Source organism: Labrus bergylta, unplaced genomic scaffold (assembly GCF_963930695.1).
Source record: "Labrus bergylta unplaced genomic scaffold, fLabBer1.1 SCAFFOLD_139, whole genome shotgun sequence".
In the NCBI taxonomy this organism is placed as follows: Eukaryota; Metazoa; Chordata; class Actinopteri; order Labriformes; family Labridae; genus Labrus; species Labrus bergylta.
Window position 1 is genome coordinate 26,859 of NW_027077232.1, and position 22,844 is coordinate 49,702.

Below are 22,844 nucleotides of genomic sequence, written 5' to 3' on the forward strand. Positions count from 1 at the left end.
AGCTATGCGCAGCCAGTGTCTTTGCTAGTGCTAGATCACAATATCACTCGTCAATCAAATTTGTTTCAGATTCAGCAGCCCTTGCTCTGATCAATGTGAAATCCCAGTCACGGCACATCTGCCTTACAGAACGGCTGTGGGCCAATAAAAGGCCCCAATCTTCTCCTGTCTTTTGGTTCACTTAAGTCTGCTGCAGATAAATCTGGTGGTTGAGGGTTTGAACTCATTTTTCAGAGCTTGACATAACGCATGTATCTTAAAGGTGCTTCCATCAAAGAGTTTGCTCTTCCGTTTTACCGACGGCCACTTAAAAGCAACGCTCGCTTGCCGGGACCATGGGCGAGGAGGACTGTATGGGGAATGTGATGCCGGCCTTAGCCTGTCAGGGGCATCGCTTCTCGGCCTTTTGGCTAAGATCAAGTGTAGTATCTGTTCTTATCAGTTTAATATCTGATACGTCCCCTACCCGGGGACCATATATTAAATTGATTTTTGGACTTGGGAGATGGAACAGGGGCTTGCTCCGTCCACTCCACGCATCGACCCGGTATTGCAGTACCTCCGGGAACGGTGCACCCTCCTCTCTTCAGTGTTTAAAATAATCCTTTCTTTTCGCTGCATTTAAGAGAAATATGTGTGTGAGTCTGGCCTGGCTTTGTCACTGCGTTGACATGCTGCCGGGACGCAAGCTTTTTGAAATGAACTGGAATTTTAGTCAGGTTTGGGGTTATTTGTGTGCCAGTTCCCCCATTTGCCACTCTGTGTATGCTATTGCTGTAGTAGCACACAGACACGCAATAACATATCAACAGTCATTGTTGCAAAGTGTTTCTGGCCTAGCTGCTGCTTCGACTGTTCTTTTGTTGGCGGTAAGAAAAACACACACACACACACACACACTGGCGGTAGCTATCGGTTGGCTTTGATGTGGAAGTGTGGCACGACCTGTTAGAATGATGAGCCTTATTTCTCCACTTGCATGTAGAAAGACAAGCCCTATCGGGCCTCAACACAAAACTTTCTTCTGTGTTGAGGACAAGTAGAAGGGACACCCAGTGCAGAAACTCTGATTTCGGTGGTTCGCATGTTGTTGGGACCGTCAGTCAGGGCGATGGTCCTGTGAAGGACTCCTTTTGCCCTGAGCTGTACAACTCATACTTACCTGGCAGGGGAGATACCATGATCAAGAAGGTGGTTCACCCATGGCGAGGCCTGGCCATTGCACTCCGGTGGGGCTGACCTATGCGAATTCCCCAAATGTGGGAATCTCGACTGCATAATTTGTGGTAGTGGGGGACTGCGTTCGCGCTCTCCCCTGATGGATTGTCGAAAGTAATAAGGGGGAAACAGATAGGGACATGCTGCCTTCCAACCTGGCTGTAGCAACAGACAGACAGCAAGAATTTCCAAGGTGGCTTAAAAGCTATGCGCAGCCAGTGTCTTTGCTAGTGCTAGATCACAATATCACTCGTCAATCAAATTTGTTTCAGATTCAGCAGCCCTTGCTCTGATCAATGTGAAATCCCAGTCACGGCACATCTGCCTTACAGAACGGCTGTGGGCCAATAAAAGGCCCCAATCTTCTCCTGTCTTTTGGTTCACTTAAGTCTGCTGCAGATAAATCTGGTGGTTGAGGGTTTGAACTCATTTTTCAGAGCTTGACATAACGCATGTATCTTAAAGGTGCTTCCATCAAAGAGTTTGCTCTTCCGTTTTACCGACGGCCACTTAAAAGCAACGCTCGCTTGCCGGGACCATGGGCGAGGAGGACTGTATGGGGAATGTGATGCCGGCCTTAGCCTGTCAGGGGCATCGCTTCTCGGCCTTTTGGCTAAGATCAAGTGTAGTATCTGTTCTTATCAGTTTAATATCTGATACGTCCCCTACCCGGGGACCATATATTAAATTGATTTTTGGACTTGGGAGATGGAACAGGGGCTTGCTCCGTCCACTCCACGCATCGACCCGGTATTGCAGTACCTCCGGGAACGGTGCACCCTCCTCTCTTCAGTGTTTAAAATAATCCTTTCTTTTCGCTGCATTTAAGAGAAATATGTGTGTGAGTCTGGCCTGGCTTTGTCACTGCGTTGACATGCTGCCGGGACGCAAGCTTTTTGAAATGAACTGGAATTTTAGTCAGGTTTGGGGTTATTTGTGTGCCAGTTCCCCCATTTGCCACTCTGTGTATGCTATTGCTGTAGTAGCACACAGACACGCAATAACATATCAACAGTCATTGTTGCAAAGTGTTTCTGGCCTAGCTGCTGCTTCGACTGTTCTTTTGTTGGCGGTAAGAAAAACACACACACACACACACACACTGGCGGTAGCTATCGGTTGGCTTTGATGTGGAAGTGTGGCACGACCTGTTAGAATGATGAGCCTTATTTCTCCACTTGCATGTAGAAAGACAAGCCCTATCGGGCCTCAACACAAAACTTTCTTCTGTGTTGAGGACAAGTAGAAGGGACACCCAGTGCAGAAACTCTGATTTCGGTGGTTCGCATGTTGTTGGGACCGTCAGTCAGGGCGATGGTCCTGTGAAGGACTCCTTTTGCCCTGAGCTGTACAACTCATACTTACCTGGCAGGGGAGATACCATGATCAAGAAGGTGGTTCACCCATGGCGAGGCCTGGCCATTGCACTCCGGTGGGGCTGACCTATGCGAATTCCCCAAATGTGGGAATCTCGACTGCATAATTTGTGGTAGTGGGGGACTGCGTTCGCGCTCTCCCCTGATGGATTGTCGAAAGTAATAAGGGGGAAACAGATAGGGACATGCTGCCTTCCAACCTGGCTGTAGCAACAGACAGACAGCAAGAATTTCCAAGGTGGCTTAAAAGCTATGCGCAGCCAGTGTCTTTGCTAGTGCTAGATCACAATATCACTCGTCAATCAAATTTGTTTCAGATTCAGCAGCCCTTGCTCTGATCAATGTGAAATCCCAGTCACGGCACATCTGCCTTACAGAACGGCTGTGGGCCAATAAAAGGCCCCAATCTTCTCCTGTCTTTTGGTTCACTTAAGTCTGCTGCAGATAAATCTGGTGGTTGAGGGTTTGAACTCATTTTTCAGAGCTTGACATAACGCATGTATCTTAAAGGTGCTTCCATCAAAGAGTTTGCTCTTCCGTTTTACCGACGGCCACTTAAAAGCAACGCTCGCTTGCCGGGACCATGGGCGAGGAGGACTGTATGGGGAATGTGATGCCGGCCTTAGCCTGTCAGGGGCATCGCTTCTCGGCCTTTTGGCTAAGATCAAGTGTAGTATCTGTTCTTATCAGTTTAATATCTGATACGTCCCCTACCCGGGGACCATATATTAAATTGATTTTTGGACTTGGGAGATGGAACAGGGGCTTGCTCCGTCCACTCCACGCATCGACCCGGTATTGCAGTACCTCCGGGAACGGTGCACCCTCCTCTCTTCAGTGTTTAAAATAATCCTTTCTTTTCGCTGCATTTAAGAGAAATATGTGTGTGAGTCTGGCCTGGCTTTGTCACTGCGTTGACATGCTGCCGGGACGCAAGCTTTTTGAAATGAACTGGAATTTTAGTCAGGTTTGGGGTTATTTGTGTGCCAGTTCCCCCATTTGCCACTCTGTGTATGCTATTGCTGTAGTAGCACACAGACACGCAATAACATATCAACAGTCATTGTTGCAAAGTGTTTCTGGCCTAGCTGCTGCTTCGACTGTTCTTTTGTTGGCGGTAAGAAAAACACACACACACACACACACTGGCGGTAGCTATCGGTTGGCTTTGATGTGGAAGTGTGGCACGACCTGTTAGAATGATGAGCCTTATTTCTCCACTTGCATGTAGAAAGACAAGCCCTATCGGGCCTCAACACAAAACTTTCTTCAGTGTTGAGGACAAGTAGAAGGGACACCCAGTGCAGAAACTCTGATTTCGGTGGTTCGCATGTTGTTGGGACCGTCAGTCAGGGCGATGGTCCTGTGAAGGACTCCTTTTGCCCTGAGCTGTACAACTCATACTTACCTGGCAGGGGAGATACCATGATCAAGAAGGTGGTTCACCCATGGCGAGGCCTGGCCATTGCACTCCGGTGGGGCTGACCTATGCGAATTCCCCAAATGTGGGAATCTCGACTGCATAATTTGTGGTAGTGGGGGACTGCGTTCGCGCTCTCCCCTGATGGATTGTCGAAAGTAATAAGGGGGAAACAGATAGGGACATGCTGCCTTCCAACCTGGCTGTAGCAACAGACAGACAGCAAGAATTTCCAAGGTGGCTTAAAAGCTATGCGCAGCCAGTGTCTTTGCTAGTGCTAGATCACAATATCACTCGTCAATCAAATTTGTTTCAGATTCAGCAGCCCTTGCTCTGATCAATGTGAAATCCCAGTCACGGCACATCTGCCTTACAGAACGGCTGTGGGCCAATAAAAGGCCCCAATCTTCTCCTGTCTTTTGGTTCACTTAAGTCTGCTGCAGATAAATCTGGTGGTTGAGGGTTTGAACTCATTTTTCAGAGCTTGACATAACGCATGTATCTTAAAGGTGCTTCCATCAAAGAGTTTGCTCTTCCGTTTTACCGACGGCCACTTAAAAGCAACGCTCGCTTGCCGGGACCATGGGCGAGGAGGACTGTATGGGGAATGTGATGCCGGCCTTAGCCTGTCAGGGGCATCGCTTCTCGGCCTTTTGGCTAAGATCAAGTGTAGTATCTGTTCTTATCAGTTTAATATCTGATACGTCCCCTACCCGGGGACCATATATTAAATTGATTTTTGGACTTGGGAGATGGAACAGGGGCTTGCTCCGTCCACTCCACGCATCGACCCGGTATTGCAGTACCTCCGGGAACGGTGCACCCTCCTCTCTTCAGTGTTTAAAATAATCCTTTCTTTTCGCTGCATTTAAGAGAAATATGTGTGTGAGTCTGGCCTGGCTTTGTCACTGCGTTGACATGCTGCCGGGACGCAAGCTTTTTGAAATGAACTGGAATTTTAGTCAGGTTTGGGGTTATTTGTGTGCCAGTTCCCCCATTTGCCACTCTGTGTATGCTATTGCTGTAGTAGCACACAGACACGCAATAACATATCAACAGTCATTGTTGCAAAGTGTTTCTGGCCTAGCTGCTGCTTCGACTGTTCTTTTGTTGGCGGTAAGAAAAACACACACACACACACACACTGGCGGTAGCTATCGGTTGGCTTTGATGTGGAAGTGTGGCACGACCTGTTAGAATGATGAGCCTTATTTCTCCACTTGCATGTAGAAAGACAAGCCCTATCGGGCCTCAACACAAAACTTTCTTCTGTGTTGAGGACAAGTAGAAGGGACACCCAGTGCAGAAACTCTGATTTCGGTGGTTCGCATGTTGTTGGGACCGTCAGTCAGGGCGATGGTCCTGTGAAGGACTCCTTTTGCCCTGAGCTGTACAACTCATACTTACCTGGCAGGGGAGATACCATGATCAAGAAGGTGGTTCACCCATGGCGAGGCCTGGCCATTGCACTCCGGTGGGGCTGACCTATGCGAATTCCCCAAATGTGGGAATCTCGACTGCATAATTTGTGGTAGTGGGGGACTGCGTTCGCGCTCTCCCCTGATGGATTGTCGAAAGTAATAAGGGGGAAACAGATAGGGACATGCTGCCTTCCAACCTGGCTGTAGCAACAGACAGACAGCAAGAATTTCCAAGGTGGCTTAAAAGCTATGCGCAGCCAGTGTCTTTGCTAGTGCTAGATCACAATATCACTCGTCAATCAAATTTGTTTCAGATTCAGCAGCCCTTGCTCTGATCAATGTGAAATCCCAGTCACGGCACATCTGCCTTACAGAACGGCTGTGGGCCAATAAAAGGCCCCAATCTTCTCCTGTCTTTTGGTTCACTTAAGTCTGCTGCAGATAAATCTGGTGGTTGAGGGTTTGAACTCATTTTTCAGAGCTTGACATAACGCATGTATCTTAAAGGTGCTTCCATCAAAGAGTTTGCTCTTCCGTTTTACCGACGGCCACTTAAAAGCAACGCTCGCTTGCCGGGACCATGGGCGAGGAGGACTGTATGGGGAATGTGATGCCGGCCTTAGCCTGTCAGGGGCATCGCTTCTCGGCCTTTTGGCTAAGATCAAGTGTAGTATCTGTTCTTATCAGTTTAATATCTGATACGTCCCCTACCCGGGGACCATATATTAAATTGATTTTTGGACTTGGGAGATGGAACAGGGGCTTGCTCCGTCCACTCCACGCATCGACCCGGTATTGCAGTACCTCCGGGAACGGTGCACCCTCCTCTCTTCAGTGTTTAAAATAATCCTTTCTTTTCGCTGCATTTAAGAGAAATATGTGTGTGAGTCTGGCCTGGCTTTGTCACTGCGTTGACATGCTGCCGGGACGCAAGCTTTTTGAAATGAACTGGAATTTTAGTCAGGTTTGGGGTTATTTGTGTGCCAGTTCCCCCATTTGCCACTCTGTGTATGCTATTGCTGTAGTAGCACACAGACACGCAATAACATATCAACAGTCATTGTTGCAAAGTGTTTCTGGCCTAGCTGCTGCTTCGACTGTTCTTTTGTTGGCGGTAAGAAAAACACACACACACACACACACTGGCGGTAGCTATCGGTTGGCTTTGATGTGGAAGTGTGGCACGACCTGTTAGAATGATGAGCCTTATTTCTCCACTTGCATGTAGAAAGACAAGCCCTATCGGGCCTCAACACAAAACTTTCTTCAGTGTTGAGGACAAGTAGAAGGGACACCCAGTGCAGAAACTCTGATTTCGGTGGTTCGCATGTTGTTGGGACCGTCAGTCAGGGCGATGGTCCTGTGAAGGACTCCTTTTGCCCTGAGCTGTACAACTCATACTTACCTGGCAGGGGAGATACCATGATCAAGAAGGTGGTTCACCCATGGCGAGGCCTGGCCATTGCACTCCGGTGGGGCTGACCTATGCGAATTCCCCAAATGTGGGAATCTCGACTGCATAATTTGTGGTAGTGGGGGACTGCGTTCGCGCTCTCCCCTGATGGATTGTCGAAAGTAATAAGGGGGAAACAGATAGGGACATGCTGCCTTCCAACCTGGCTGTAGCAACAGACAGACAGCAAGAATTTCCAAGGTGGCTTAAAAGCTATGCGCAGCCAGTGTCTTTGCTAGTGCTAGATCACAATATCACTCGTCAATCAAATTTGTTTCAGATTCAGCAGCCCTTGCTCTGATCAATGTGAAATCCCAGTCACGGCACATCTGCCTTACAGAACGGCTGTGGGCCAATAAAAGGCCCCAATCTTCTCCTGTCTTTTGGTTCACTTAAGTCTGCTGCAGATAAATCTGGTGGTTGAGGGTTTGAACTCATTTTTCAGAGCTTGACATAACGCATGTATCTTAAAGGTGCTTCCATCAAAGAGTTTGCTCTTCCGTTTTACCGACGGCCACTTAAAAGCAACGCTCGCTTGCCGGGACCATGGGCGAGGAGGACTGTATGGGGAATGTGATGCCGGCCTTAGCCTGTCAGGGGCATCGCTTCTCGGCCTTTTGGCTAAGATCAAGTGTAGTATCTGTTCTTATCAGTTTAATATCTGATACGTCCCCTACCCGGGGACCATATATTAAATTGATTTTTGGACTTGGGAGATGGAACAGGGGCTTTCTCCGTCCACTCCACGCATCGACCCGGTATTGCAGTACCTCCGGGAACGGTGCACCCTCCTCTCTTCAGTGTTTAAAATAATCCTTTCTTTTCGCTGCATTTAAGAGAAATATGTGTGTGAGTCTGGCCTGGCTTTGTCACTGCGTTGACATGCTGCCGGGACGCAAGCTTTTTGAAATGAACTGGAATTTTAGTCAGGTTTGGGGTTATTTGTGTGCCAGTTCCCCCATTTGCCACTCTGTGTATGCTATTGCTGTAGTAGCACACAGACACGCAATAACATATCAACAGTCATTGTTGCAAAGTGTTTCTGGCCTAGCTGCTGCTTCGACTGTTCTTTTGTTGGCGGTAAGAAAAACACACACACACACACACACTGGCGGTAGCTATCGGTTGGCTTTGATGTGGAAGTGTGGCACGACCTGTTAGAATGATGAGCCTTATTTCTCCACTTGCATGTAGAAAGACAAGCCCTATCGGGCCTCAACACAAAACTTTCTTCTGTGTTGAGGACAAGTAGAAGGGACACCCAGTGCAGAAACTCTGATTTCGGTGGTTCGCATGTTGTTGGGACCGTCAGTCAGGGCGATGGTCCTGTGAAGGACTCCTTTTGCCCTGAGCTGTACAACTCATACTTACCTGGCAGGGGAGATACCATGATCAAGAAGGTGGTTCACCCATGGCGAGGCCTGGCCATTGCACTCCGGTGGGGCTGACCTATGCGAATTCCCCAAATGTGGGAATCTCGACTGCATAATTTGTGGTAGTGGGGGACTGCGTTCGCGCTCTCCCCTGATGGATTGTCGAAAGTAATAAGGGGGAAACAGATAGGGACATGCTGCCTTCCAACCTGGCTGTAGCAACAGACAGACAGCAAGAATTTCCAAGGTGGCTTAAAAGCTATGCGCAGCCAGTGTCTTTGCTAGTGCTAGATCACAATATCACTCGTCAATCAAATTTGTTTCAGATTCAGCAGCCCTTGCTCTGATCAATGTGAAATCCCAGTCACGGCACATCTGCCTTACAGAACGGCTGTGGGCCAATAAAAGGCCCCAATCTTCTCCTGTCTTTTGGTTCACTTAAGTCTGCTGCAGATAAATCTGGTGGTTGAGGGTTTGAACTCATTTTTCAGAGCTTGACATAACGCATGTATCTTAAAGGTGCTTCCATCAAAGAGTTTGCTCTTCCGTTTTACCGACGGCCACTTAAAAGCAACGCTCGCTTGCCGGGACCATGGGCGAGGAGGACTGTATGGGGAATGTGATGCCGGCCTTAGCCTGTCAGGGGCATCGCTTCTCGGCCTTTTGGCTAAGATCAAGTGTAGTATTTGTTCTTATCAGTTTAATATCTGATACGTCCCCTACCCGGGGACCATATATTAAATTGATTTTTGGACTTGGGAGATGGAACAGGGGCTTGCTCCGTCCACTCCACGCATCGACCCGGTATTGCAGTACCTCCGGGAACGGTGCACCCTCCTCTCTTCAGTGTTTAAAATAATCCTTTCTTTTCGCTGCATTTAAGAGAAATATGTGTGTGAGTCTGGCCTGGCTTTGTCACTGCGTTGACATGCTGCCGGGACGCAAGCTTTTTGAAATGAACTGGAATTTTAGTCAGGTTTGGGGTTATTTGTGTGCCAGTTCCCCCATTTGCCACTCTGTGTATGCTATTGCTGTAGTAGCACACAGACACGCAATAACATATCAACAGTCATTGTTGCAAAGTGTTTCTGGCCTAGCTGCTGCTTCGACTGTTCTTTTGTTGGCGGTAAGAAAAACACACACACACACACACACTGGCGGTAGCTATCGGTTGGCTTTGATGTGGAAGTGTGGCACGACCTGTTAGAATGATGAGCCTTATTTCTCCACTTGCATGTAGAAAGACAAGCCCTATCGGGCCTCAACACAAAACTTTCTTCTGTGTTGAGGACAAGTAGAAGGGACACCCAGTGCAGAAACTCTGATTTCGGTGGTTCGCATGTTGTTGGGACCGTCAGTCAGGGCGATGGTCCTGTGAAGGACTCCTTTTGCCCTGAGCTGTACAACTCATACTTACCTGGCAGGGGAGATACCATGATCAAGAAAGTGGTTCACCCATGGCGAGGCCTGGCCATTGCACTCCGGTGGGGCTGACCTATGCGAATTCCCCAAATGTGGGAATCTCGACTGCATAATTTGTGGTAGTGGGGGACTGCGTTCGCGCTCTCCCCTGATGGATTGTCGAAAGTAATAAGGGGGAAACAGATAGGGACATGCTGCCTTCCAACCTGGCTGTAGCAACAGACAGACAGCAAGAATTTCCAAGGTGGCTTAAAAGCTATGCGCAGCCAGTGTCTTTGCTAGTGCTAGATCACAATATCACTCGTCAATCAAATTTGTTTCAGATTCAGCAGCCCTTGCTCTGATCAATGTGAAATCCCAGTCACGGCACATCTGCCTTACAGAACGGCTGTGGGCCAATAAAAGGCCCCAATCTTCTCCTGTCTTTTGGTTCACTTAAGTCTGCTGCAGATAAATCTGGTGGTTGAGGGTTTGAACTCATTTTTCAGAGCTTGACATAACGCATGTATCTTAAAGGTGCTTCCATCAAAGAGTTTGCTCTTCCGTTTTACCGACGGCCACTTAAAAGCAACGCTCGCTTGCCGGGACCATGGGCGAGGAGGACTGTATGGGGAATGTGATGCCGGCCTTAGCCTGTCAGGGGCATCGCTTCTCGGCCTTTTGGCTAAGATCAAGTGTAGTATCTGTTCTTATCAGTTTAATATCTGATACGTCCCCTACCCGGGGACCATATATTAAATTGATTTTTGGACTTGGGAGATGGAACAGGGGCTTGCTCCGTCCACTCCACGCATCGACCCGGTATTGCAGTACCTCCGGGAACGGTGCACCCTCCTCTCTTCAGTGTTTAAAATAATCCTTTCTTTTCGCTGCATTTAAGAGAAATATGTGTGTGAGTCTGGCCTGGCTTTGTCACTGCGTTGACATGCTGCCGGGACGCAAGCTTTTTGAAATGAACTGGAATTTTAGTCAGGTTTGGGGTTATTTGTGTGCCAGTTCCCCCATTTGCCACTCTGTGTATGCTATTGCTGTAGTAGCACACAGACACGCAATAACATATCAACAGTCATTGTTGCAAAGTGTTTCTGGCCTAGCTGCTGCTTCGACTGTTCTTTTGTTGGCGGTAAGAAAAACACACACACACACACACACTGGCGGTAGCTATCGGTTGGCTTTGATGTGGAAGTGTGGCACGACCTGTTAGAATGATGAGCCTTATTTCTCCACTTGCATGTAGAAAGACAAGCCCTATCGGGCCTCAACACAAAACTTTCTTCTGTGTTGAGGACAAGTAGAAGGGACACCCAGTGCAGAAACTCTGATTTCGGTGGTTCGCATGTTGTTGGGACCGTCAGTCAGGGCGATGGTCCTGTGAAGGACTCCTTTTGCCCTGAGCTGTACAACTCATACTTACCTGGCAGGGGAGATACCATGATCAAGAAGGTGGTTCACCCATGGCGAGGCCTGGCCATTGCACTCCGGTGGGGCTGACCTATGCGAATTCCCCAAATGTGGGAATCTCGACTGCATAATTTGTGGTAGTGGGGGACTGCGTTCGCGCTCTCCCCTGATGGATTGTCGAAAGTAATAAGGGGGAAACAGATAGGGACATGCTGCCTTCCAACCTGGCTGTAGCAACAGACAGACAGCAAGAATTTCCAAGGTGGCTTAAAAGCTATGCGCAGCCAGTGTCTTTGCTAGTGCTAGATCACAATATCACTCGTCAATCAAATTTGTTTCAGATTCAGCAGCCCTTGCTCTGATCAATGTGAAATCCCAGTCACGGCACATCTGCCTTACAGAACGGCTGTGGGCCAATAAAAGGCCCCAATCTTCTCCTGTCTTTTGGTTCACTTAAGTCTGCTGCAGATAAATCTGGTGGTTGAGGGTTTGAACTCATTTTTCAGAGCTTGACATAACGCATGTATCTTAAAGGTGCTTCCATCAAAGAGTTTGCTCTTCCGTTTTACCGACGGCCACTTAAAAGCAACGCTCGCTTGCCGGGACCATGGGCGAGGAGGACTGTATGGGGAATGTGATGCCGGCCTTAGCCTGTCAGGGGCATCGCTTCTCGGCCTTTTGGCTAAGATCAAGTGTAGTATTTGTTCTTATCAGTTTAATATCTGATACGTCCCCTACCCGGGGACCATATATTAAATTGATTTTTGGACTTGGGAGATGGAACAGGGGCTTGCTCCGTCCACTCCACGCATCGACCCGGTATTGCAGTACCTCCGGGAACGGTGCACCCTCCTCTCTTCAGTGTTTAAAATAATCCTTTCTTTTCGCTGCATTTAAGAGAAATATGTGTGTGAGTCTGGCCTGGCTTTGTCACTGCGTTGACATGCTGCCGGGACGCAAGCTTTTTGAAATGAACTGGAATTTTAGTCAGGTTTGGGGTTATTTGTGTGCCAGTTCCCCCATTTGCCACTCTGTGTATGCTATTGCTGTAGTAGCACACAGACACGCAATAACATATCAACAGTCATTGTTGCAAAGTGTTTCTGGCCTAGCTGCTGCTTCGACTGTTCTTTTGTTGGCGGTAAGAAAAACACACACACACACACACACTGGCGGTAGCTATCGGTTGGCTTTGATGTGGAAGTGTGGCACGACCTGTTAGAATGATGAGCCTTATTTCTCCACTTGCATGTAGAAAGACAAGCCCTATCGGGCCTCAACACAAAACTTTCTTCTGTGTTGAGGACAAGTAGAAGGGACACCCAGTGCAGAAACTCTGATTTCGGTGGTTCGCATGTTGTTGGGACCGTCAGTCAGGGCGATGGTCCTGTGAAGGACTCCTTTTGCCCTGAGCTGTACAACTCATACTTACCTGGCAGGGGAGATACCATGATCAAGAAAGTGGTTCACCCATGGCGAGGCCTGGCCATTGCACTCCGGTGGGGCTGACCTATGCGAATTCCCCAAATGTGGGAATCTCGACTGCATAATTTGTGGTAGTGGGGGACTGCGTTCGCGCTCTCCCCTGATGGATTGTCGAAAGTAATAAGGGGGAAACAGATAGGGACATGCTGCCTTCCAACCTGGCTGTAGCAACAGACAGACAGCAAGAATTTCCAAGGTGGCTTAAAAGCTATGCGCAGCCAGTGTCTTTGCTAGTGCTAGATCACAATATCACTCGTCAATCAAATTTGTTTCAGATTCAGCAGCCCTTGCTCTGATCAATGTGAAATCCCAGTCACGGCACATCTGCCTTACAGAACGGCTGTGGGCCAATAAAAGGCCCCAATCTTCTCCTGTCTTTTGGTTCACTTAAGTCTGCTGCAGATAAATCTGGTGGTTGAGGGTTTGAACTCATTTTTCAGAGCTTGACATAACGCATGTATCTTAAAGGTGCTTCCATCAAAGAGTTTGCTCTTCCGTTTTACCGACGGCCACTTAAAAGCAACGCTCGCTTGCCGGGACCATGGGCGAGGAGGACTGTATGGGGAATGTGATGCCGGCCTTAGCCTGTCAGGGGCATCGCTTCTCGGCCTTTTGGCTAAGATCAAGTGTAGTATCTGTTCTTATCAGTTTAATATCTGATACGTCCCCTACCCGGGGACCATATATTAAATTGATTTTTGGACTTGGGAGATGGAACAGGGGCTTGCTCCGTCCACTCCACGCATCGACCCGGTATTGCAGTACCTCCGGGAACGGTGCACCCTCCTCTCTTCAGTGTTTAAAATAATCCTTTCTTTTCGCTGCATTTAAGAGAAATATGTGTGTGAGTCTGGCCTGGCTTTGTCACTGCGTTGACATGCTGCCGGGACGCAAGCTTTTTGAAATGAACTGGAATTTTAGTCAGGTTTGGGGTTATTTGTGTGCCAGTTCCCCCATTTGCCACTCTGTGTATGCTATTGCTGTAGTAGCACACAGACACGCAATAACATATCAACAGTCATTGTTGCAAAGTGTTTCTGGCCTAGCTGCTGCTTCGACTGTTCTTTTGTTGGCGGTAAGAAAAACACACACACACACACACACTGGCGGTAGCTATCGGTTGGCTTTGATGTGGAAGTGTGGCACGACCTGTTAGAATGATGAGCCTTATTTCTCCACTTGCATGTAGAAAGACAAGCCCTATCGGGCCTCAACACAAAACTTTCTTCTGTGTTGAGGACAAGTAGAAGGGACACCCAGTGCAGAAACTCTGATTTCGGTGGTTCGCATGTTGTTGGGACCGTCAGTCAGGGCGATGGTCCTGTGAAGGACTCCTTTTGCCCTGAGCTGTACAACTCATACTTACCTGGCAGGGGAGATACCATGATCAAGAAGGTGGTTCACCCATGGCGAGGCCTGGCCATTGTACTCCGGTGGGGCTGACCTATGCGAATTCCCCAAATGTGGGAATCTCGACTGCATAATTTGTGGTAGTGGGGGACTGCGTTCGCGCTCTCCCCTGATGGATTGTCGAAAGTAATAAGGGGGAAACAGATAGGGACATGCTGCCTTCCAACCTGGCTGTAGCAACAGACAGACAGCAAGAATTTCCAAGGTGGCTTAAAAGCTATGCGCAGCCAGTGTCTTTGCTAGTGCTAGATCACAATATCACTCGTCAATCAAATTTGTTTCAGATTCAGCAGCCCTTGCTCTGATCAATGTGAAATCCCAGTCACGGCACATCTGCCTTACAGAACGGCTGTGGGCCAATAAAAGGCCCCAATCTTCTCCTGTCTTTTGGTTCACTTAAGTCTGCTGCAGATAAATCTGGTGGTTGAGGGTTTGAACTCATTTTTCAGAGCTTGACATAACGCATGTATCTTAAAGGTGCTTCCATCAAAGAGTTTGCTCTTCCGTTTTACCGACGGTCACTTAAAAGCAACGCTCGCTTGCCGGGACCATGGGCGAGGAGGACTGTATGGGGAATGTGATGCCGGCCTTAGCCTGTCAGGGGCATCGCTTCTCGGCCTTTTGGCTAAGATCAAGTGTAGTATCTGTTCTTATCAGTTTAATATCTGATACGTCCCCTACCCGGGGACCATATATTAAATTGATTTTTGGACTTGGGAGATGGAACAGGGGCTTGCTCCGTCCACTCCACGCATCGACCCGGTATTGCAGTACCTCCGGGAACGGTGCACCCTCCTCTCTTCAGTGTTTAAAATAATCCTTTCTTTTCACTGCATTTAAGAGAAATATGTGTGTGAGTCTGGCCTGGCTTTGTCACTGCGTTGACATGCTGCCGGGACGCAAGCTTTTTGAAATGAACTGGAATTTTAGTCAGGTTTGGGGTTATTTGTGTGCCAGTTCCCCCATTTGCCACTCTGTGTATGCTATTGCTGTAGTAACACACAGACACGCAATAACATATCAACAGTCATTGTTGCAAAGTGTTTCTGGCCTAGCTGCTGCTTCGACTGTTCTTTTGTTGGCGGTAAGAAAAACACACACACACACACACACTGGCGGTAGCTATCGGTTGGCTTTGATGTGGAAGTGTGGCACGACCTGTTAGAATGATGAGCCTTATTTGTCCACTTGCATGTAGAAAGACAAGCCCTATCGGGCCTCAACACAAAACTTTCTTCTGTGTTGAGGACAAGTAGAAGGGACACCCAGTGCAGAAACTCTGATTTCGGTGGTTCGCATGTTGTTGGGACCGTCAGTCAGGGCGATGGTCCTGTGAAGGACTCCTTTTGCCCTGAGCTGTACAACTCATACTTACCTGGCAGGGGAGATACCATGATCAAGAAGGTGGTTCACCCATGGCGAGGCCTGGCCATTGCACTCCGGTGGGGCTGACCTATGCGAATTCCCCAAATGTGGGAATCTCGACTGCATAATTTGTGGTAGTGGGGGACTGCGTTCGCGCTCTCCCCTGATGGATCGTCGAAAGTAATAAGGGGGAAACAGATAGGGACATGCTGCCTTCCAACCTGGCTGTAGCAACAGACAGACAGCAAGAATTTCCAAGGTGGCTTAAAAGCTATGCGCAGCCAGTGTCTTTGCTAGTGCTAGATCACAATATCACTCGTCAATCAAATTTGTTTCAGATTCAGCAGCCCTTGCTCTGATCAATGTGAAATCCCAGTCACGGCACATCTGCCTTACAGAACGGCTGTGGGCCAATAAAAGGCCCCAATCTTCTCCTGTCTTTTGGTTCACTTAAGTCTGCTGCAGATAAATCTGGTGGTTGAGGGTTTGAACTCATTTTTCAGAGCTTGACATAACGCATGTATCTTAAAGGTGCTTCCATCAAAGAGTTTGCTCTTCCGTTTTACCGACGGCCACTTAAAAGCAACGCTCGCTTGCCGGGACCATGGGCGAGGAGGACTGTATGGGGAATGTGATGCCGGCCTTAGCCTGTCAGGGGCATCGCTTCTCGGCCTTTTGGCTAAGATCAAGTGTAGTATCTGTTCTTATCAGTTTAATATCTGATACGTCCCCTATCCGGGGACCATATATTAAATTGATTTTTGGACTTGGGAGATGGAACAGCGGCTTGCTCCGTCCACTCCACGCATCGACCCGGTATTGCAGTACCTCCGGGAACGGTGCACCCTCCTCTCTTCAGTGTTTAAAATAATCCTTTCTTTTCACTGCTTTTAAGAGAAATATGTGTGTGAGTCTGGCCTGGCTTTGTCACTGCGTTGACATGCTGCCGGGACGCAAGCTTTTTGAAATGAACTGGAATTTTAGTCAGGTTTGGGGTTATTTGTGTGCCAGTTCCCCCATTTGCCACTCTGTGTATGCTATTGCTGTAGTAGCACACAGACACGCAATAACATATCAACAGTCATTGTTGCAAAGTGTTTCTGGCCTAGCTGCTGCTTCGACTGTTCTTTTGTTGGCGGTAAGAAAAACACACACACACACACACACTGGCGGTAGCTATCGGTTGGCTTTGATGTGGAAGTGTGGCACGACCTGTTAGAATGATGAGCCTTATTTCTCCACTTGCATGTAGAAAGACAAGCCCTATCGGGCCTCAACACAAAACTTTCTTCTGTGTTGAGGACAAGTAGAAGGGACACCCAGTGCAGAAACTCTGATTTCGGTGGTTCGCATGTTGTTGGGACCGTCAGTCAGGGCGATGGTCCTGTGAAGGACTCCTTTTGCCCTGAGCTGTACAACTCATACTTACCTGGCAGGGGAGATACCATGATCAAGAAGGTGGTTCACCCATGGCGAGGCCTGGCCATTGCACTCCGGTGGGGCTGACCTATGCGAATTCCCCAAATGTGGGAATCTCGACTGCATAATTTGTGGTAGTGGGGGACTGCGTTCGCGCTCTCCCCTGATGGATTGTCGAAAGTAATAAGGGGGAAACAGATAGGGACATGCTGCCTTCCAACCTGGCTGTAGCAACAGACAGACAGCAAGAATTTCCAAGGTGGCTTAAAAGCTATGCGCAGCCAGTGTCTTTGCTAGTGCTAGATCACAATATCACTCGTCAATCAAATTTGTTTCAGATTCAGCAGCCCTTGCTCTGATCAATGTGAAATCCCAGTCACGGCACATCTGCCTTACAGAACGGCTGTGGGCCAATAAAAGGCCCCAATCTTCTCCTGTCTTTTGGTTCACTTAAGTCTGCTGCAGATAAATCTGGTGGTTGAGGGTTTGAACTCATTTTTCAGAGCTTGACATAACGCATGTATCTTAAAGGTGCTTCCATCAAAGAGTTTGCTCTTCCGTTTTACCGACGGCCACTTAAAAGCAACGCTCGCTTGCCGGGACCATGGGCGAGGAGGACTGTATGGGGAATGTGATGCCGGCCTTAGCCTGTCAGGGGCATCGCTTCTCGGCCTTTTGGCTAAGATCAAGTGTAGTATCTGTTCTTATCAGTTTAATATCTGATACGTCCCCTACCCGGGGACCATATATTAAATTGATTTTTGGACTTGGGAGATGGAACAGGGGCTTGCTCCGTCCACTCCACGCATCGACCCGGTATTGCAGTACCTCCGGGAACGGTGCACCCTCCTCTCTTCAGTGATTAAAATAATCCTTTCTTTTCACTGCATTTAAGAGAAATATGTGTGTGAGTCTGGCCTGGCTTTGTCACTGCGTTGACATGCTGCCGGGACGCAAGCTTTTTGAAATGAACTGGAATTTTAGTCAGGTTTGGGGTTATTTGTGTGCCAGTTCCCCCATTTGCCACTCTGTGTATGCTATTGCTGTAGTAGCACACAGACACGCAATAACATATCAACAGTCATTGTTGCAAAGTGTTTCTGGCCTAGCTGCTGCTTCGACTGTTCTTTTGTTGGCGGTAAGAAAAACACACACACACACACACACACTGGCGGTAGCTATCGGTTGGCTTTGATGTGGAAGTGTGGCACGACCTGTTAGAATGATGAGCCTTATTTCTCCACTTGCATGTAGAAAGACAAGCCCTATCGGGCCTCAACACAAAACTTTCTTCTGTGTTGAGGACAAGTAGAAGGGACACCCAGTGCAGAAACTCTGATTTCGGTGGTTCGCATGTTGTTGGGACCGTCAGTCAGGGCGATGGTCCTGTGAAGGACTCCTTTTGCCCTGAGCTGTACAACTCATACTTACCTGGCAGGGGAGATACCATGATCAAGAAGGTGGTTCACCCATGGCGAGGCCTGGCCATTGCACTCCGGTGGGGCTGACCTATGCGAATTCCCCAAATGTGGGAATCTCGACTGCATAATTTGTGGTAGTGGGGGACTGCGTTCGCGCTCTCCCCTGATGGATTGTCGAAAGTAATAAGGGGGAAACAGATAGGGACATGCTGCCTTCCAACCTGGCTGTAGCAACAGACAGACAGCAAGAATTTCCAAGGTGGCTTAAAAGCTATGCGCAGCCAGTGTCTTTGCTAGTGCTAGATCACAATATCACTCGTCAATCAAATTTGTTTCAGATTCAGCAGCCCTTGCTCTGATCAATGTGAAATCCCAGTCACGGCACATCTGCCTTACAGAACGGCTGTGGGCCAATAAAAGGCCCCAATCTTCTCCTGTCTTTTGGTTCACTTAAGTCTGCTGCAGATAAATCTGGTGGTTGAGGGTTTGAACTCATTTTTCAGAGCTTGACATAACGCATGTATCTTAAAGGTGCTTCCATCAAAGAGTTTGCTCTTCCGTTTTACCGACGGTCACTTAAAAGCAACGCTCGCTTGCCGGGACCATGGGCGAGGAGGACTGTATGGGGAATGTGATGCCGGCCTTAGCCTGTCAGGGGCATCGCTTCTCGGCCTTTTGGCTAAGATCAAGTGTAGTATCTGTTCTTATCAGTTTAATATCTGATACGTCCCCTACCCGGGGACCATATATTAAATTGATTTTTGGACTTGGGAGATGGAACAGGGGCTTGCTCCGTCCACTCCACGCATCGACCCGGTATTGCAGTACCTCCGGGAACGGTGCACCCTCCTCTCTTCAGTGTTTAAAATAATCCTTTCTTTTCACTGCATTTAAGAGAAATATGTGTGTGAGTCTGGCCTGGCTTTGTCACTGCGTTGACATGCTGCCGGGACGCAAGCTTTTTGAAATGAACTGGAATTTTAGTCAGGTTTGGGGTTATTTGTGTGCCAGTTCCCCCATTTGCCACTCTGTGTATGCTATTGCTGTAGTAACACACAGACACGCAATAACATATCAACAGTCATTGTTGCAAAGTGTTTCTGGCCTAGCTGCTGCTTCGACTGTTCTTTTGTTGGCGGTAAGAAAAACACACACACACACACACACTGGCGGTAGCTATCGGTTGGCTTTGATGTGGAAGTGTGGCACGACCTGTTAGAATGATGAGCCTTATTTCTCCACTTGCATGTAGAAAGACAAGCCCTATCGGGCCTCAACACAAAACTTTCTTCTGTGTTGAGGACAAGTAGAAGGGACACCCAGTGCAGAAACTCTGATTTCGGTGGTTCGCATGTTGTTGGGACCGTCAGTCAGGGCGATGGTCCTGTGAAGGACTCCTTTTGCCCTGAGCTGTACAACTCATACTTACCTGGCAGGGGAGATACCATGATCAAGAAGGTGGTTCACCCATGGCGAGGCCTGGCCATTGCACTCCGGTGGGGCTGACCTATGCGAATTCCCCAAATGTGGGAATCTCGACTGCATAATTTGTGGTAGTGGGGGACTGCGTTCGCGCTCTCCCCTGATGGATCGTCGAAAGTAATAAGGGGGAAACAGATAGGGACATGCTGCCTTCCAACCTGGCTGTAGCAACAGACAGACAGCAAGAATTTCCAAGGTGGCTTAAAAGCTATGCGCAGCCAGTGTCTTTGCTAGTGCTAGATCACAATATCACTCGTCAATCAAATTTGTTTCAGATTCAGCAGCCCTTGCTCTGATCAATGTGAAATCCCAGTCACGGCACATCTGCCTTACAGAACGGCTGTGGGCCAATAAAAGGCCCCAATCTTCTCCTGTCTTTTGGTTCACTTAAGTCTGCTGCAGATAAATCTGGTGGTTGAGGGTTTGAACTCATTTTTCAGAGCTTGACATAACGCATGTATCTTAAAGGTGCTTCCATCAAAGAGTTTGCTCTTCCGTTTTACCGACGGTCACTTAAAAGCAACGCTCGCTTGCCGGGACCATGGGCGAGGAGGACTGTATGGGGAATGTGATGCCGGCCTTAGCCTGTCAGGGGCATCGCTTCTCGGCCTTTTGGCTAAGATCAAGTGTAGTATCTGTTCTTATCAGTTTAATATCTGATACGTCCCCTACCCGGGGACCATATATTAAATTGATTTTTGGACTTGGGAGATGGAACAGCGGCTTGCTCCGTCCACTCCACGCATCGACCCGGTATTGCAGTACCTCCGGGAACGGTGCACCCTCCTCTCTTCAGTGTTTAAAATAATCCTTTCTTTTCGCTGCATTTAAGAGAAATATGTGTGTGAGTCTGGCCTGGCGTTGTCACTGCGTTGACATGCTGCCGGGACGCAAGCTTTTTGAAATGAACTGGAATTTTAGTCAGGTTTGGGGTTATTTGTGTGCCAGTTCCCCCATTTGCCACTCTGTGTATGCTATTGCTGTAGTAGCACACAGACACGCAATAACATATCAACAGTCATTGTTGCAAAGTGTTTCTGGCCTAGCTGCTGCTTCGACTGTTCTTTTGTTGGCGGTAAGAAAAACACACACACACACACACACTGGCGGTAGCTATCGGTTGGCTTTGATGTGGAAGTGTGGCACGACCTGTTAGAATGATGAGCCTTATTTCTCCACTTGCATGTAGAAAGACAAGCCCTATCGGGCCTCAACACAAAACTTTCTTCTGTGTTGAGGACAAGTAGAAGGGACACCCAGTGCAGAAACTCTGATTTCGGTGGTTCGCATGTTGTTGGGACCGTCAGTCAGGGCGATGGTCCTGTGAAGGACTCCTTTTGCCCTGAGCTGTACAACTCATACTTACCTGGCAGGGGAGATACCATGATCAAGAAGGTGGTTCACCCATGGCGAGGCCTGGCCATTGCACTCCGGTGGGGCTGACCTATGCGAATTCCCCAAATGTGGGAATCTCGACTGCATAATTTGTGGTAGTGGGGGACTGCGTTCGCGCTCTCCCCTGATGGATTGTCGAAAGTAATAAGGGGGAAACAGATAGGGACATGCTGCCTTCCAACCTGGCTGTAGCAACAGACAGACAGCAAGAATTTCCAAGGTGGCTTAAAAGCTATGCGCAGCCAGTGTCTTTGCTAGTGCTAGATCACAATATCACTCGTCAATCAAATTTGTTTCAGATTCAGCAGCCCTTGCTCTGATCAATGTGAAATCCCAGTCACGGCACATCTGCCTTACAGAACGGCTGTGGGCCAATAAAAGGCCCCAATCTTCTCCTGTCTTTTGGTTCACTTAAGTCTGCTGCAGATAAATCTGGTGGTTGAGGGTTTGAACTCATTTTTCAGAGCTTGACATAACGCATGTATCTTAAAGGTGCTTCCATCAAAGAGTTTGCTCTTCCGTTTTACCGACGGCCACTTAAAAGCAACGCTCGCTTGCCGGGACCATGGGCGAGGAGGACTGTATGGGGAATGTGATGCCGGCCTTAGCCTGTCAGGGGCATCGCTTCTCGGCCTTTTGGCTAAGATCAAGTGTAGTATCTGTTCTTATCAGTTTAATATCTGATACGTCCCCTACCCGGGGACCATATATTAAATTGATTTTTGGACTTGGGAGATGGAACAGGGGCTTGCTCCGTCCACTCCACGCATCGACCCGGTATTGCAGTACCTCCGGGAACGGTGCACCCTCCTCTCTTCAGTGATTAAAATAATCCTTTCTTTTCACTGCATTTAAGAGAAATATGTGTGTGAGTCTGGCCTGGCTTTGTCACTGCGTTGACATGCTGCCGGGACGCAAGCTTTTTGAAATGAACTGGAATTTTAGTCAGGTTTGGGGTTATTTGTGTGCCAGTTCCCCCATTTGCCACTCTGTGTATGCTATTGCTGTAGTAGCACACAGACACGCAATAACATATCAACAGTCATTGTTGCAAAGTGTTTCTGGCCTAGCTGCTGCTTCGACTGTTCTTTTGTTGGCGGTAAGAAAAACACACACACACACACACACACTGGCGGTAGCTATCGGTTGGCTTTGATGTGGAAGTGTGGCACGACCTGTTAGAATGATGAGCCTTATTTCTCCACTTGCATGTAGAAAGACAAGCCCTATCGGGCCTCAACACAAAACTTTCTTCTGTGTTGAGGACAAGTAGAAGGGACACCCAGTGCAGAAACTCTGATTTCGGTGGTTCGCATGTTGTTGGGACCGTCAGTCAGGGCGATGGTCCTGTGAAGGACTCCTTTTGCCCTGAGCTGTACAACTCATACTTACCTGGCAGGGGAGATACCATGATCAAGAAGGTGGTTCACCCATGGCGAGGCCTGGCCATTGCACTCCGGTGGGGCTGACCTATGCGAATTCCCCAAATGTGGGAATCTCGACTGCATAATTTGTGGTAGTGGGGGACTGCGTTCGCGCTCTCCCCTGATGGATTGTCGAAAGTAATAAGGGGGAAACAGATAGGGACATGCTGCCTTCCAACCTGGCTGTAGCAACAGACAGACAGCAAGAATTTCCAAGGTGGCTTAAAAGCTATGCGCAGCCAGTGTCTTTGCTAGTGCTAGATCACAATATCACTCGTCAATCAAATTTGTTTCAGATTCAGCAGCCCTTGCTCTGATCAATGTGAAATCCCAGTCACGGCACATCTGCCTTACAGAAC

The 22,844-nt window shown here is 48.4% G+C and overlaps 32 non-coding genes across 32 annotated transcripts; all 32 read left to right on the plus strand.

Moving 5' to 3' along the window:
- The first annotated feature begins 390 nt into the window (after positions 1-390).
- Positions 391-581, plus strand: LOC114917282 (U2 spliceosomal RNA). Its single transcript, XR_003806014.1, has one exon. It is a non-coding gene; the product is annotated as a U2 spliceosomal RNA (small nuclear RNA).
- Positions 582-1,154: 573 nt separating this feature from the next.
- Positions 1,155-1,318, plus strand: LOC114917269 (U1 spliceosomal RNA). The gene has a single exon (XR_003806000.2). It is a non-coding gene; the product is annotated as a U1 spliceosomal RNA (small nuclear RNA).
- Positions 1,319-1,811: 493 nt separating this feature from the next.
- Positions 1,812-2,002, plus strand: LOC114917287 (U2 spliceosomal RNA). The gene has a single exon (XR_003806020.2). It is a non-coding gene; the product is annotated as a U2 spliceosomal RNA (small nuclear RNA).
- Positions 2,003-2,575: 573 nt separating this feature from the next.
- Positions 2,576-2,739, plus strand: LOC114917264 (U1 spliceosomal RNA). The gene has a single exon (XR_003805994.1). It is a non-coding gene; the product is annotated as a U1 spliceosomal RNA (small nuclear RNA).
- Positions 2,740-3,232: 493 nt separating this feature from the next.
- On the plus strand, positions 3,233-3,423 carry LOC114917283 (U2 spliceosomal RNA). Its single transcript, XR_003806015.1, has one exon. It is a non-coding gene; the product is annotated as a U2 spliceosomal RNA (small nuclear RNA).
- Positions 3,424-3,994: 571 nt separating this feature from the next.
- Positions 3,995-4,158, plus strand: LOC114917265 (U1 spliceosomal RNA). Its single transcript, XR_003805995.1, has one exon. It is a non-coding gene; the product is annotated as a U1 spliceosomal RNA (small nuclear RNA).
- A 493-nt stretch (positions 4,159-4,651) lies between these two features.
- LOC114917285 (U2 spliceosomal RNA) lies at positions 4,652-4,842 on the plus strand. The gene has a single exon (XR_003806017.1). It is a non-coding gene; the product is annotated as a U2 spliceosomal RNA (small nuclear RNA).
- Positions 4,843-5,413: 571 nt separating this feature from the next.
- On the plus strand, positions 5,414-5,577 carry LOC114917266 (U1 spliceosomal RNA). The gene has a single exon (XR_003805997.1). It is a non-coding gene; the product is annotated as a U1 spliceosomal RNA (small nuclear RNA).
- A 493-nt stretch (positions 5,578-6,070) lies between these two features.
- LOC114917271 (U2 spliceosomal RNA) lies at positions 6,071-6,261 on the plus strand. The gene has a single exon (XR_003806003.2). It is a non-coding gene; the product is annotated as a U2 spliceosomal RNA (small nuclear RNA).
- Positions 6,262-6,832: 571 nt separating this feature from the next.
- On the plus strand, positions 6,833-6,996 carry LOC114917268 (U1 spliceosomal RNA). The gene has a single exon (XR_003805999.2). It is a non-coding gene; the product is annotated as a U1 spliceosomal RNA (small nuclear RNA).
- Positions 6,997-7,489: 493 nt separating this feature from the next.
- LOC114917286 (U2 spliceosomal RNA) lies at positions 7,490-7,680 on the plus strand. Its single transcript, XR_003806018.2, has one exon. It is a non-coding gene; the product is annotated as a U2 spliceosomal RNA (small nuclear RNA).
- A 571-nt stretch (positions 7,681-8,251) lies between these two features.
- Positions 8,252-8,415, plus strand: LOC136178421 (U1 spliceosomal RNA). The gene has a single exon (XR_010665855.1). It is a non-coding gene; the product is annotated as a U1 spliceosomal RNA (small nuclear RNA).
- A 493-nt stretch (positions 8,416-8,908) lies between these two features.
- Positions 8,909-9,099, plus strand: LOC136178442 (U2 spliceosomal RNA). The gene has a single exon (XR_010665876.1). It is a non-coding gene; the product is annotated as a U2 spliceosomal RNA (small nuclear RNA).
- A 571-nt stretch (positions 9,100-9,670) lies between these two features.
- On the plus strand, positions 9,671-9,834 carry LOC136178429 (U1 spliceosomal RNA). The gene has a single exon (XR_010665863.1). It is a non-coding gene; the product is annotated as a U1 spliceosomal RNA (small nuclear RNA).
- A 493-nt stretch (positions 9,835-10,327) lies between these two features.
- LOC136178435 (U2 spliceosomal RNA) lies at positions 10,328-10,518 on the plus strand. The gene has a single exon (XR_010665869.1). It is a non-coding gene; the product is annotated as a U2 spliceosomal RNA (small nuclear RNA).
- A 571-nt stretch (positions 10,519-11,089) lies between these two features.
- On the plus strand, positions 11,090-11,253 carry LOC136178422 (U1 spliceosomal RNA). Its single transcript, XR_010665856.1, has one exon. It is a non-coding gene; the product is annotated as a U1 spliceosomal RNA (small nuclear RNA).
- A 493-nt stretch (positions 11,254-11,746) lies between these two features.
- LOC136178443 (U2 spliceosomal RNA) lies at positions 11,747-11,937 on the plus strand. The gene has a single exon (XR_010665877.1). It is a non-coding gene; the product is annotated as a U2 spliceosomal RNA (small nuclear RNA).
- A 571-nt stretch (positions 11,938-12,508) lies between these two features.
- On the plus strand, positions 12,509-12,672 carry LOC136178430 (U1 spliceosomal RNA). Its single transcript, XR_010665864.1, has one exon. It is a non-coding gene; the product is annotated as a U1 spliceosomal RNA (small nuclear RNA).
- A 493-nt stretch (positions 12,673-13,165) lies between these two features.
- LOC136178436 (U2 spliceosomal RNA) lies at positions 13,166-13,356 on the plus strand. The gene has a single exon (XR_010665870.1). It is a non-coding gene; the product is annotated as a U2 spliceosomal RNA (small nuclear RNA).
- A 571-nt stretch (positions 13,357-13,927) lies between these two features.
- On the plus strand, positions 13,928-14,091 carry LOC136178432 (U1 spliceosomal RNA). The gene has a single exon (XR_010665866.1). It is a non-coding gene; the product is annotated as a U1 spliceosomal RNA (small nuclear RNA).
- A 493-nt stretch (positions 14,092-14,584) lies between these two features.
- On the plus strand, positions 14,585-14,775 carry LOC136178437 (U2 spliceosomal RNA). The gene has a single exon (XR_010665871.1). It is a non-coding gene; the product is annotated as a U2 spliceosomal RNA (small nuclear RNA).
- Positions 14,776-15,346: 571 nt separating this feature from the next.
- LOC136178423 (U1 spliceosomal RNA) lies at positions 15,347-15,510 on the plus strand. Its single transcript, XR_010665857.1, has one exon. It is a non-coding gene; the product is annotated as a U1 spliceosomal RNA (small nuclear RNA).
- Positions 15,511-16,003: 493 nt separating this feature from the next.
- Positions 16,004-16,194, plus strand: LOC136178441 (U2 spliceosomal RNA). Its single transcript, XR_010665875.1, has one exon. It is a non-coding gene; the product is annotated as a U2 spliceosomal RNA (small nuclear RNA).
- A 571-nt stretch (positions 16,195-16,765) lies between these two features.
- Positions 16,766-16,929, plus strand: LOC136178424 (U1 spliceosomal RNA). The gene has a single exon (XR_010665858.1). It is a non-coding gene; the product is annotated as a U1 spliceosomal RNA (small nuclear RNA).
- Positions 16,930-17,422: 493 nt separating this feature from the next.
- LOC136178438 (U2 spliceosomal RNA) lies at positions 17,423-17,613 on the plus strand. Its single transcript, XR_010665872.1, has one exon. It is a non-coding gene; the product is annotated as a U2 spliceosomal RNA (small nuclear RNA).
- A 573-nt stretch (positions 17,614-18,186) lies between these two features.
- On the plus strand, positions 18,187-18,350 carry LOC136178425 (U1 spliceosomal RNA). The gene has a single exon (XR_010665859.1). It is a non-coding gene; the product is annotated as a U1 spliceosomal RNA (small nuclear RNA).
- Positions 18,351-18,843: 493 nt separating this feature from the next.
- On the plus strand, positions 18,844-19,034 carry LOC136178439 (U2 spliceosomal RNA). The gene has a single exon (XR_010665873.1). It is a non-coding gene; the product is annotated as a U2 spliceosomal RNA (small nuclear RNA).
- A 571-nt stretch (positions 19,035-19,605) lies between these two features.
- LOC136178426 (U1 spliceosomal RNA) lies at positions 19,606-19,769 on the plus strand. Its single transcript, XR_010665860.1, has one exon. It is a non-coding gene; the product is annotated as a U1 spliceosomal RNA (small nuclear RNA).
- A 493-nt stretch (positions 19,770-20,262) lies between these two features.
- Positions 20,263-20,453, plus strand: LOC136178444 (U2 spliceosomal RNA). Its single transcript, XR_010665878.1, has one exon. It is a non-coding gene; the product is annotated as a U2 spliceosomal RNA (small nuclear RNA).
- Positions 20,454-21,024: 571 nt separating this feature from the next.
- LOC136178427 (U1 spliceosomal RNA) lies at positions 21,025-21,188 on the plus strand. The gene has a single exon (XR_010665861.1). It is a non-coding gene; the product is annotated as a U1 spliceosomal RNA (small nuclear RNA).
- A 493-nt stretch (positions 21,189-21,681) lies between these two features.
- LOC136178440 (U2 spliceosomal RNA) lies at positions 21,682-21,872 on the plus strand. Its single transcript, XR_010665874.1, has one exon. It is a non-coding gene; the product is annotated as a U2 spliceosomal RNA (small nuclear RNA).
- Positions 21,873-22,445: 573 nt separating this feature from the next.
- Positions 22,446-22,609, plus strand: LOC136178428 (U1 spliceosomal RNA). The gene has a single exon (XR_010665862.1). It is a non-coding gene; the product is annotated as a U1 spliceosomal RNA (small nuclear RNA).
- Positions 22,610-22,844: the final 235 nt, after the last annotated feature.